This window comes from Macrotis lagotis, chromosome 1 (assembly GCF_037893015.1).
Source record: "Macrotis lagotis isolate mMagLag1 chromosome 1, bilby.v1.9.chrom.fasta, whole genome shotgun sequence".
Lineage (NCBI taxonomy): Eukaryota > Metazoa > Chordata > Mammalia > Peramelemorphia > Peramelidae > Macrotis > Macrotis lagotis.
The window spans coordinates 918,349,957-918,362,518 of NC_133658.1; the positions used below are offsets into that span (position 1 = coordinate 918,349,957).

General features: G+C 35.3%; 1 protein-coding gene and 1 long non-coding RNA gene across 2 annotated transcripts in view; one reads left to right on the forward strand and one right to left on the reverse strand.

The window, feature by feature from the left end:
* The window catches only part of LOC141509174 (uncharacterized), a 1,085,709-nt gene that overhangs the window by 594,154 nt on the left and 478,993 nt on the right, over positions 1-12,562 (forward strand). The window lies entirely within an intron of this gene.
* On the reverse strand, positions 7,193-10,049 carry LOC141510000 (uncharacterized). Its single transcript, XR_012474757.1, has 4 exons — positions 9,976-10,049; positions 9,682-9,717; positions 9,231-9,506; positions 7,193-7,418 (listed from the first exon to the last, which is right to left on the reverse strand). It is a non-coding gene; the product is annotated as an uncharacterized LOC141510000 (long non-coding RNA).

Genomic DNA, 12,562 nt, shown 5'->3' on the forward strand with positions numbered 1-12,562 from the left:
AATGAGTTTTTTTTAAATTAAGATATTAAAAAAGGGACAATAATGAGATAATGAGATGGGGGGAAAGGGGGAGGCAGAATTAGGTAAATTATACCAAATGAAGAGGTAGAAAAGACTTACGTCAGCCAAGAAAAATAAGGAAGGGGATACGAATAGCTTGGAGCTTATTATCATGGATTTGGTTCCAAAAGGGAAAAACACATACACTCAGTTGGATTTAGAATGTTATCTTACCTTTCTGGCATCAGGAAGAAAAAGGAGAACGAGGGAATCAGGGACTGATGAAAGGGAAAGAAGGAAGGAGGGGTAAAGCAAAAAGGGAAAGGGGAAACAGAAGGGGGTGATGGAAGGAGGAATGATTGAGGGAAGTATAATTCAGAAGCAAAACACTAGTGAAGAGGCATAAAGTGAAAGGAGAAGAAAAAGTATGAAGAGAGGGGAGATAGGATAGAGAGTAATAAAGAATTAGTAATTATAGCTGTAAATGTGAGAGGTATCAACTCTACCATAAAATTGAAGTGGATAGTTGAGTATGAAAAAATTAGAGTTCTTCAATATGTTGTACATAAGAAACATGGTTGAAGTAGACAAATACATGCAGAATAAGGTAAAAGACTGAAGCAGAAGGTAATATGCTTCAGGTGAAGTGAAACAAACTTTGTCCCTCAGACAAAGTGAAAGCAAAAATATTCCTCATTAAAAGGAATAAGGAAGGAAACTTCATCTTTCTAAAAGTTACCCTAGACAAATAATTTCAATACCAAATAGGTATGTACTAAGTGGTATAGCATACAAATTCTTAGAGAAGAAGCTAAATGAGGAATATACCTCAATCTCCATCTCTCAGTATTAATCAAATCTAATCCAAAAATAAAGAAGAATGAAGATAAGAAGGTCAATAGAATGTAACAAAAAGAAAGATATGGGGATAGAAAGAAAAATATCATTTTCTCAGTTGAACATGCTACTGACAAAAACGTTTGAACATGTATAAGGGGTATTAAAACACCTCACAATCAAATGCAAGAAATATCAAATGTATCATTTTCAGATCATGATGCAATAAAATCCTGTGTAATAAAGGATCATGGAAAGACAAACTAAAAATCAATTGGAAACTAAACAACATAATTTTAAAGAATGAGTGTATCAAACAATATAGAAACAACAATTCATAGAAATAATAAATAATTACATCCAAGTTAATGACAATAAGACAACATACTTCTGTGAAAATTTTATATCTCTAAAGCTTATATGCGTAAAACAGCAAAGAAGACATCAATGAACTGGACATGCAAAAAAAAAACTAGAGAAAGAACAAATTCAAAATTAACAATTTAATATCAAAATAGAAATTCTGAAAATTAAAAGTGAGATCAATAAAATGAAATAAAAGAAAACTGTTGAATTAACAAATTTATAATTGCTATATATTATATTATATAAATATTATAATCAATACTTTTTAAAAAAGTATGTAATAAAATAGATAAGCCTTTAGTCAACTTGGTTAAAAAAAGGAAGAAAAACAAATTACCAAAATTCAAAAAATGAAAAAGATGAATTCAACACAAAAGAGAAGGAAATTAAGGTAATAATTCAGAGCTATTTTGCCCAACTGGAGGCAAATAAATTTGACAATCTAAATGAAATGAATGAATATTTAAAAAGATACAAATTTCCCAAATTAACAGAAGAGGAAATTAATACTTAATACAATTTCTGAAAAAGAAATTGAACAAGCCATCAATGGACTACCTAAGGAAAAAATCACCAGGGCCAAATGGATTCACAATTGAATTTTTTCAAACATTTAATCCATTCAATACTATATAAACTATTAGAAAAAAATAGGCGATTAAAGAGTTCTGCTAAGTTCTTTCCATGACACAAATGTGGTGCTAATACCTAAATCACTGTGTCAAAACAATGATAGAAAATTATAGGAGAATTTTCCTAATGAATATTGATTTAACATTTTTAATAGAATATTATCAAAGTGACTACAGAATGTTGTCACTAGGATAACATATCATTAAATAGGATTTATATCAGATATGCAAAGTTGGTTCCTTATTAGGAAAATTATAGCATATTTGGCCATTTCAGTAATAAAACTAACAGAAATCTTAAGGTCATTTCAAAAGATGTTGAAAAAACTTTTGACCAAATATAGCTCCCATTTCTATTAACACTCGAGATCATAGAAATATAGGGAGTTTTCCTTAAAACAATAAGCAGGATGTATATGAAAGCATAAGCAAGTATTATATGTAATATGGATAAGCTAGAAGCATTCCCAATATCAGGGATGAAAGAAGGATGCCTGTTATCACTATTATTTACTATCATATGAGTAATGTTTGCTTTAACAATGAGAAGAAAAAGAATTTGAAATAATTAGAATAGGCATTGAAGAAACAGATCTCTCATACTTTGCATATGATATGATGGCATACTTAGAAGAATACTAGAAAAATCAATACAATTCCTGAATTTATAAAGTTGCAAGATATAAAATAAAACTACATAATCCATCAGCATTTTTATATATTAACAACATAAACCAGCAACAAGAGATAGAAAAAGAAATTCCAATTAATTCTTTTGGTGAAGAAGCATATTTTGCTGATAAATACATGTTTTCTGCAAATTTTATTTGATATATATATATATGTATATGAAACAAATGTAAACTACAATTATCATTTGTTCCTTGTGAAATTTGTATTTTGTTCCAAATTTGGCTCAGAATATTCAACCCTGTGATGAAAGGGGAAAAAAATCAGCACTGAAAGAGGTAAAATTACTATAGACAACACAAAAATACTTGGGAGTCTATCTGACAGAGAAATTGAAAAACTACATGACAACAATTATAATACATTTTTTTTGCAAGGCATTGGGGTTAAGTGGCTTGCCCAAGGCCACACAGCTAGGTAATTGCTAAGTGTCTGAGGTCACATTTGAACTCAGGTACTCTTGATTCCAGAGCCGGTGCTCTATCCACTGTGCCATCTAACTGCCCCATAATACACTTTTTTAATACAAATATAATCAGAACTAACTAATTGGACAAATGTCAATTGCTAATAAGTAAACTGAGTAAATATAATAAAAAATTACAATTCTAATAAATTAATTTTCTTATTCAGTGCCATGCAAAATTCATTGTATTAAGCTAGAAAAATAGGAACAAAATTCATATTAACAAAAATGTCAATATCAAGGGGATTAATAAAAAATGTAAAGGAAGGTGACTTAGCCATACCAGATTGAAAATTATATTATAAAGTCGTGGTCATCAAAACTGTTTGGAACTGATGCATTGGTGGAATGAATTAGGCACAAACAGTAGTAAATGATTATAATGATTTACTATCTGATAAACTCCAAGACTCCAGTTAATGGGATTGAAACTCACTCTCTGACTAAAGCTGCTGGGAAAATTGGAAAGTATTATGGCAGAAACTAAGTTAAAGACCAACATTTCAAACCTTATGTCAAGTTAAGGTTGAAATGGGTACAAGTTTTCACTACAAAAGGTGACACCATAGACCAATTAAGAGAATCAGGAATAGATCTATAGAAAGGGGAATAGCATATGACTAAAGTATTAGAATATTAGAAAATGTGAAATAAATAATTTTGATTACATTAAATTGAACAACATTTTTTTGCACAAATAAAACCAATAAATCCAATATTAAAGGAATGCAGTAATTGGGAAACAATTTCCTCAGCTAGTATTTCTGATAAAGTACTCCTTGCTAAAATACATAGAGAACCAAGTCATATTTATAAGATCATAAAGGCATTCCCCAACTGATAAATGATCAAAGGATATGAACAGGTACTTTCAGATGAAGAAATTAAAGCTAACTGCTGTCATATAATAAAAGGTATAAATCAATTTTTATTAGAGAAATGCAAATTAAAACAATCTCTGAAATACACCTCATACCTATCATAATGGTCAATATGACAAAAAATTGATCAATGTTGAAGGAGATATGGAAAAAAAACAGGACACTAATACATTTTTGGTGGAGTTATGAACTGATTCAAATTTTCTGTAGAGCAATTTGGAATTTTTCCCAAACAGCCACACATCTGTGTATACCCTTAGATCCAGACATACCACCACTAGGTTTGTAGGTGGCAAAGAATGGCAAATTGAGGGAAGACACATTGATTGGGGAATGACTGAACAAATTGATGGATATGAATGCAATGGAGTACTATTTTCTTTTGTAAGGAACCAGAAAAGCCTGGAAAAACTTGCATAAACTAATCTGAGTGAAGTGAGCAAAACTAGAACATTGAACACATTAACAGCAACATCCTGTGATGGTCAAATCTAATGGACTTTCTCATCCCAGCAGAGCAATGATCAAAGAAATAATATAGAGCTTGGGATGGAAAATACCATCAACATCCAGAGAAGAAAGGATGGATTTAGAATGTAGGTCAAAGTTTAGCATTTTCCATTTTAAAATTAGTTTTATATATATTTTTTCAGTCTCATGATTATTTTCCCCATTTTGATTCAATTTTTCTTTCTTCATGTGATTAATAAAGATCCATATATACCATAGTTATTTATATATGAATAGCCTATATTAGACTGCTTCCTGTCAGGTGGAGAGGGGGAAAGGTGAGTGAGGCAGAAAAATGTAAAAATCAAAATCTTGCAAAAAATGATTGTTGAAAACTCTCTTTGCAGATAACTGGAAAAATAAATGAAAAATATAAAAGAAGAAACTGGCTTGTTCTATAGCAAACAAGACAGAAAGTACCTTGAAAATGTTGTGTTGCTACTTTTGTGAATAATTTATCAAAATTTGCATACAATTTGAATAGATTATGAAAGCTTTTGTAATTTTATTCTAAGGTAAGTATAAATATATATCTATATGTATAAATATGTATATAAATGCATATATATTAAAACTGTAAATCAAAAGGTAAGTTGTAGAATCTTCCTGGGAGTGGAAGGCAAATGTAAAAGAATTTAACATGTCCTCATATTTGGGGTAAATTAAAATCCCAACATCTTAAAAATAAGCACATTATGAATTTGAGTGATTCTCAAAGAGTAACTAATCCTTTGGTTTCAAAATGACAGCCAGAAAATATAAATCATATACTGATATTAAACTTGAAAAAATATAAATTACAATGTTGTTAGACTAATTCTCTATTTGATAACATTTTGGAAAAATGAAATACATAGGCAGTTGAGTTAATTTCTAGCTCCAGTCTACATGAAATGAAAGCTCTAAAAAGTGAATTGCTCCTTTAATTTATTTGAGTTTGGAATTTAATTGCTTAAAATATTCATTTAAAATTAATAAGTTGTAGGATATTATTTATTTATTATTTAGGAAATCATTTTTAAGATTTCAAGGACTAGCACCATGCTAGATTATTTTAGTAGTGACTTTAGTTATGATCTGCAAATAAAAGCTTTTCCTTCAGAAATAAATTAGTAAATTGGATATAAACTAGGAGAAAGGGTTCAAGATAAAAATCTGTAGGAAACTTTTAAAGCTAGTCACAACTTACTGGCAGCAAAACAATTTCCTTTTTCACTTAGGGCTATCAGATCAAAATTGTTTTGATTTAAGGCAAAATTTAACTATGAAGGGAAAATGAAACAAGACTATCTCCAATTTGGTAGTTGACATCAAGAAATTTACTAAACTCTATGAAGTCTTTTAATTAAATTTCTGTCTGTCTGTTTCTGTCTGTCTGTCTGTCTGTCTGTCTGTCTGTCTCTCTCTCTCTCTCTCTCTCTCTCTCTCTCTTTGTCTGTCTCTCTCATTGGAAAAGGCTGGAATAAATGAATTTTTTAGCAAATGCTGGGGTTAGATTTTTCTAACTCAGGTTCTCAAACATGATATTAGGAACTGTTTCACCTGGCATACTTAAAATCTAGTTCAAGTCACTTGGTCATACACCTAACCTTACTTGGTAATTGACATCTAAATAATAAAGGAAAATTTTCTTATGTGCTTGGTTGTTATGGTAAATCAGGTAAATCAGGTGATCAGTACAAAAATAATATTAATTTATGCCATTTTTGTTTACAACTATCTAAATTCTAATAGCCAGTTACACTAATATATAGGATTTTTGTGTCAGCCACATGTCCCTGTGAGTATGAAGATCCTTTAGCTTTTCAAAATGGTAAAGCAAATATGATAAATATTTTAATGACATCAGGATATGATTCTTCATCATAACTATCTCAGGTTCTGTTTTAAAGAGAGGATTAAGTATAGCCAAAGACATATGACTTTTAATCCATTTGAATACATATATTTTTAAGAAAATATATTTTAAATTATTTTTCATTCTTTTAAACATGAACAAAAAGTTAAAATTTTATTTATAAAACATTTATTAGATACAAATTGTTCTAAAAAGATTATCAAATGTGTATGCTACACAAGAAAAGTTGATTAGAAAAAAATTAATGATCTCTTTTTATGGTAGAATTTTTATTTCTTTGGAAGATATATTTTTGTTAGTGGAATAGCATTCTCCAAGTGAGTACAATAAATTAATAATGCCAAATATAAACCTGACTTTGTTTTCAAATTGCTCATTTGTAACTATGTTTTCTATTGGACAACTGACAAATCAAATTGTGATTTTCATGATCAAAAAGGTTCCAAAATTCTTTTATTTTTATTTTTTATTTTTTTAATGTTCCAAAATTCTAAGTTTTTTCCTGATATCTGTAAGTAACCAGATCCTTAACATAGCATGGAGATGTAGAAATAAATAAGAAGTCTTTGGAAGAAAAAGAAATGGACTAGAATTTTATGTGATTGCTTATTTTCTCCCTCTTGTGCTTCTTATTGTATGTGTTATTTAATTAAAGGGACTGCTTGCTTTTGATCTGTATAATGTGCCCCTTTGACTGTAAATCTGTCATCTATAATTAAACTTCATCTTAGAACTTATGTTGCCCAACCATTCTGCTAGTATACAACCAAAATCAAACACTATAACTTATTCAGTGAGTTTCCCTGTCAATTTCTAATTCTTTGACACCAGAAGAAGAGTCATAAACATTTTTGTATATGTAGGTTCTTTCCTCTTTATTTTAATCTCAATGTAGTAGTCATATTGCTAGTCATATTCACAATTTTTAGTTTTTTTATATATAGTTCCAGATTGGTTTCCAGAATGGTTGGATCAATTCACAACTCCATCAACAGCATTCACCATTTTGTTCGCAATTTTCTGAAGCTGCAGAGGCTCCAGGTTCTTGGCTTCCAGGAGGACAAAGTTGTAATCCTGGGAGGATGATGTGGATGAGATTTGTCACCAGATGGTCACTCCTGCCCCTGGGGATACTGTGGAACTACTTGAATCTTCAGTTGAGGGTGGAGGGAAGTTATCTGTGAAAGAAAGAAGAATGTTCTCTCTCAACCTGACCCTCTCCAATAAACCCTTAAAACACAACTGAGAAGGTGTGGGGGACAGGACAGCTAAGGGTCCTTGGTCAGACCCCTTTGTCTAGTTCTGCTGACTTGTCTGGGCTCCTGGGCCACCCTCAGGAAGATTTTCTGGTCTCAGAGGATTCTGAGATGAAATAATGGCCATCTTCAGGCAGATTTTTCTGGTCTCAGAGGGCTCTGAGAGCAAATAGTGATGGGGATATGGGCAGGGGAGTCGCCCTTGCCAACATCCCTCTATTCTCACCTCATCCATGGCCCAGCTCTGCAGTACAGGGTGAACCTCCTGACCCAAGGTAGTATCCTAATATAGGATTACTGGCTAATTCAGAACTTCCTTTGTGGTTTGCAAATCTTTCCTCCCAGTAATCCTTTGGGTGTGTGCTTTGACAGACACACTGGTTCCAGAACCAAGGCCTTCCCCACTTCCTCACACTACTTTGGAGCCAGGTCCCTATCCTGGCACCCCTATCCCACACTTCAGTGAAACCAGACTAGAGATGGCAGAACTGGAGGGTGACCCTGGGTGGGCAGGGATTGTGAGGGGAGAATAGGGTTTTCCCTCTGCATTGCTCTGTGAGTAATTTGGTTGAGTCTGATTCTGCTGCCCTCACTTATTACCTATATATGAATAGGCTCCTGAGCAGTGATGGGCGAGGCACAGTGGATTAGGGAAGGAACACTCCCCCTTCCTTGCTAGCCTCAGGGAGCTCACAGACCCAGGGATCACAGGGTTTTGAATTAAAATGATTCCTTTAGAATAGCCAGTCCATGAGTTGTATGTCATGGAAGAGGAAACCAAGGCCCACAGGAGTTGTGGGACTGGTTCACATTCATGAAGTCAGAAATCAGGGGGGAGGTATTTGAATCCTCTGCCTCAGGTTCCCAGTTTCAGACTCTTTCCCCTTCAGGAGGCTGTGACACAGGCCAGACAGACAGCAGCTTGGGGGTGGGCAGAAAGGCCCCAATGCTAGAGGGTTGCAGGAGAGACATGAAGGCATTATACTGGAAGGGCCAGATGCAGGCAGGAATAGCATCCTGGAGTAGCAGGATCTGAGTTGTCCTTTAAGGAGGTGGAGGAAGGTGGTGGAAGAAGGAGGACAGGACATCCTAGGCAGGAGGATTTGGATGAGCAAAATGTCAGTGGTGGGAGATGATGGACACACCTTTCCTGGTGGTTGGGAAATGAGTGAGGATAGAAGAGAACAATGGGAGACACAGCTAGACAGATTGGATAATGCCAATTTGGGTCATAGAGTTACCAGGAAAACTCTAAAGTTTCTCAAGAAATATTTGGGTGCCCCTTTTCCTAAAGACTGCTTGGCATCCTTGGAGGAAGGATCAAACCAGCTCTCCTGGATGCATCATCAGGGTAAAATGACCAAATGGGTTTGATGGCTGGAGTCATGGGTTCAAATCCTACCCCTGAAACCCATTGAACTGTTCAATCGCTTTACCTTTTCTCCAGGCTACATTTTCCTCATCTGTAGAAGAGAAATCAAAGTTACTCAGCCTCACCTCCTTTCAGGGTTCATGAGGAGAAATCTTTCAGGTCCTTTTCTGTGTCCCTAAAATATGAGATTGGGAGGAAGGAGTTCCCAGAATTTGGGGAGGAAAGGGTGCTAAAGAGAGGCAGGTAATAAAGTCTGTGGGTTGACCAACTTGTAGCTGACTGTACCTAGAAGAATCAAGGTTTCTTCTCTCAGGGCTGGACCCCTTCCCAACAAGATTAGTTATATACCAGCACCCCCTCACCTAGTACCACCAGAGCCAGGGATTCACTGAAATTTGACCATAAGTGGCCCTGCCCAGAGCGGCAACTGTAGCTTCTCACATCTCTCATGTCATCCGCACTCCTGAGAAGGAACTCTGCTCTCTCTGAGGATGGATTCCTCTCCTCTTTGAAATTTCCATCCATCCCCAGTTGGAATGTGTCATTCGCTACATGACCTTGGCACCCAAAGATCACATCTGCTCCCTTGGAGACCACAGAACTTTGAAGAACCCAGAGGGTGGGTCTGGGCAGGGTGTCTAAGGAGGAAAAAAAGGCCAGATACCAAGGAATTTCTCTACTTTCCAGGTCTCCTTTACCACCACATTTTGAAGTCCCTCCCTATCCCTGATTTCCTCCCCTGCTAATCCCTGGAAGGGACATCTGGAAAGAGGAGTGAAAAAAGAACAGAGCGAGTTTAAGGATAGGACTCACCCATCTGTGCCCTAGTCATCCAGTCCAGACAAAGCCCTGGAAGAGAAGCTTAGGATATAGATGCCTTTCCTTCAATTCACTTTGATCCCATCCCCAGTTCTTGTCAAAATCCCTGAACCTCAAATTCTTCTTGGGTCAGAATCTGAAGAAAGAGCCCTTTGAGCAGACTAGGGTCCTGCTCTGCCCGGGAAAGGTCTGTCTCCTCCTCATGCTTCCCCCCTTTCCTTCAGTGTAAGTCAGCAAAGACTTTGTCAGAGTGACCCTTCCTCCCCAGGTCTGACAATGGAGACTCACCAATGCAGAGCAGGAAAGTGACTGTAGGGCCAATAATGGGTCTTCAGCTCTGTCCTGGGCTGCCCTGCCTCAACTGTTGCAGAGTACAAAATGCTTCAGGACTGGAGGCTGGTCCAGGATGTGGTGGGTACACCTGTTGCCTTACAACCCCAAAACCCAGGCCCCACAATTTGCTGCTCTTATAGTGATGAAAGGACCATGGTCCTTCAAGTCTTAGATCTGAGGGGAGCAGGGTGTCTTAAGTTTATTATACCCTGCAAGAACCAGAGGCTCTGGGGGGTAACTAGTAATGAGGGCAATTGAAGGCTACCAGGACCCCAAATAGTGAGATATTTAAAGTTATCCGGAACCCTGCGAATTCCAAAGATAGATGTAGCATCATGGCCCCAGAAGACTCATCCTCAAGTTCTAGACTCAGTTGCTTTTTTGAGTACGAGTTTCATGCTTTATATGACTTTTGGAGCTGTCTCATTTTCTGCTCACTTGGTGTTAACAATAGCAACAATAAAAACATCAAGATCATCTTCAATAGCCGCAATGGCCATCATTTATTTAGCACTTTAAGTTTCTCAAAATTTGTTTCAAATATTGCTTCATTTGATCCTCTAAGCAAATGGCAAAGAGGATCTATATGACCACAATTTTTCAGATGAGAAAACTGAGGGAGATAGTGGTTAAGTTACTTGTTCAAGTTCACATAGTTAATAAGTGTCTAAGATAGGTTTTGAATTCAAGCTTTCCTGACTCAGGCTTTGCTGTCAATTCCTATAAATTAGGAATTTGTTGACTTTGGCCCCTAGTTATTTAAATGGATCAATTACTACCTTTCCTATTGGACATATTGTCTGCACTTTTCAACCCAGGAATAGCCAGACAAGGTGTTGGATTCTTTGCAGTTTTATTGGACATTGGACTTACCTTGCAAGGACCTACTTTAATCAGGACATCTCAGGAGTCCTCCAGGACAAAGATGTCAGTTTGGGGGTTCCTTGGACATCATCAATCAGTAATGAGGTACGTAGTTTCCTGCCTAGACAAAATCTAGCTCAAACTCAATCACCATTTATTATTTCTCCATATGGCCTAACCTGTTCTAGGTCCTGGAAAGACAAAAGAGTAAATGATATCAATTGAAAATCACAACTCTGTTTTAAATATAATTGTAAATGATAGAAGAGTTTTTCCAGAAGTTATAAAAGAATTAGTTGGCTAGAATATGTTGGGACACTGAAATGGAAATGATTAACCTAGATAGATGAGAGCTGGTTGATTAGACAGTTTTGACTGGGCAGTCCAAGGCTCTGAATCCTGAGTAGAGACATTGAGTAGTAAATAGTCAGCACTTCACATATGTCATACATAAACTTGGTTTAATTTTCATTCCATGTGGTTGGAAAAGGGAGATGAGCCCATATGTGTGATGGCAGGTCTGATGGTCACTGTTTCTGTCTGATGCACAATCAGTGATAAATTTTATTAGCATTACATATTATCTAGACTCTAAGTTAAGAAGAATAAGAATATAAACAATGAAAGGTTCTTAAGGAGTTTCCAGTCCAAGCAATATAAAATAAATATAGGATGTGGGTAGACAGAAAATCATGTGAGAGGGAAGGCACTCAAAGCTCGGGAATCAGGAAAGATTTCATCTTGAAGATTGTCTATCAGCAGGCTATTCTTTGAATGGAACATCCCTGTGAGTCAAAGGTCAGAGGCAAGTGCTTTACAGATATGATAGGTGACTTAAACAAATATATATCTCTCTCTATAGATATAGATAGTGTGCATACTTGCAAGCACATATAACTGTAGAGTGAAAATATTAACCTCAACTTTTTCAACTGATATGTTACCTTTAGTGAATTGAAAGATTGACATGGAAACAATGTCGTGATAACAACACCAAAGAGTGATGAGATCATAACCTGCAATTTGAGAAATGTTATTGCGAACACAGGCTATGATTGTGTTACACTACCACATCTATGTCAGAAAACACTAAGAACACTGTGTTCAATGCTGTGTATAATCCTGTAGGAAAAACAGCGAGATTCTGGAGAACATTCTGTGTGCAGTGATTTGAATGAAAATGCATCACAGATAGACTGACAGAAGTGAACCCAGTGATGATCTATTACAATCCCCTCATTTAAAGATGAGGAAATTGGATCCAAAGAAATTTTAGTCATAAACTCAATGTTAGAAAATGGAAGTCCATCACTTTAAGTTCCAAGACCTGAGAAAGTTTTACTCCACTTAATAAAAGATTGGGGGGACATTATTGGTAGTTTTATTATTGAAATCATTTTTATTAATCTTTTTTTGAGCTTTCATATCTTCAGAAGTTCTCATATACCTTTGGTACTTCAGCTTCATATAGTATCTTCCCATAAAACTAATGATATTTTAAAAGGGAAAAAAGTAAATGAAGAGAAAAATATCAAATCTAATTCATATGAACCTTCTCATTTATTAGGACAATTAGGAGTATATGTAGACAAGGCATAAGAGGGAGGTGAATATGAAGGTATAATGCATTATAATCAATGCATGAGGAAGAAATGCACTTGGAGAAAGGAAAAGCAGA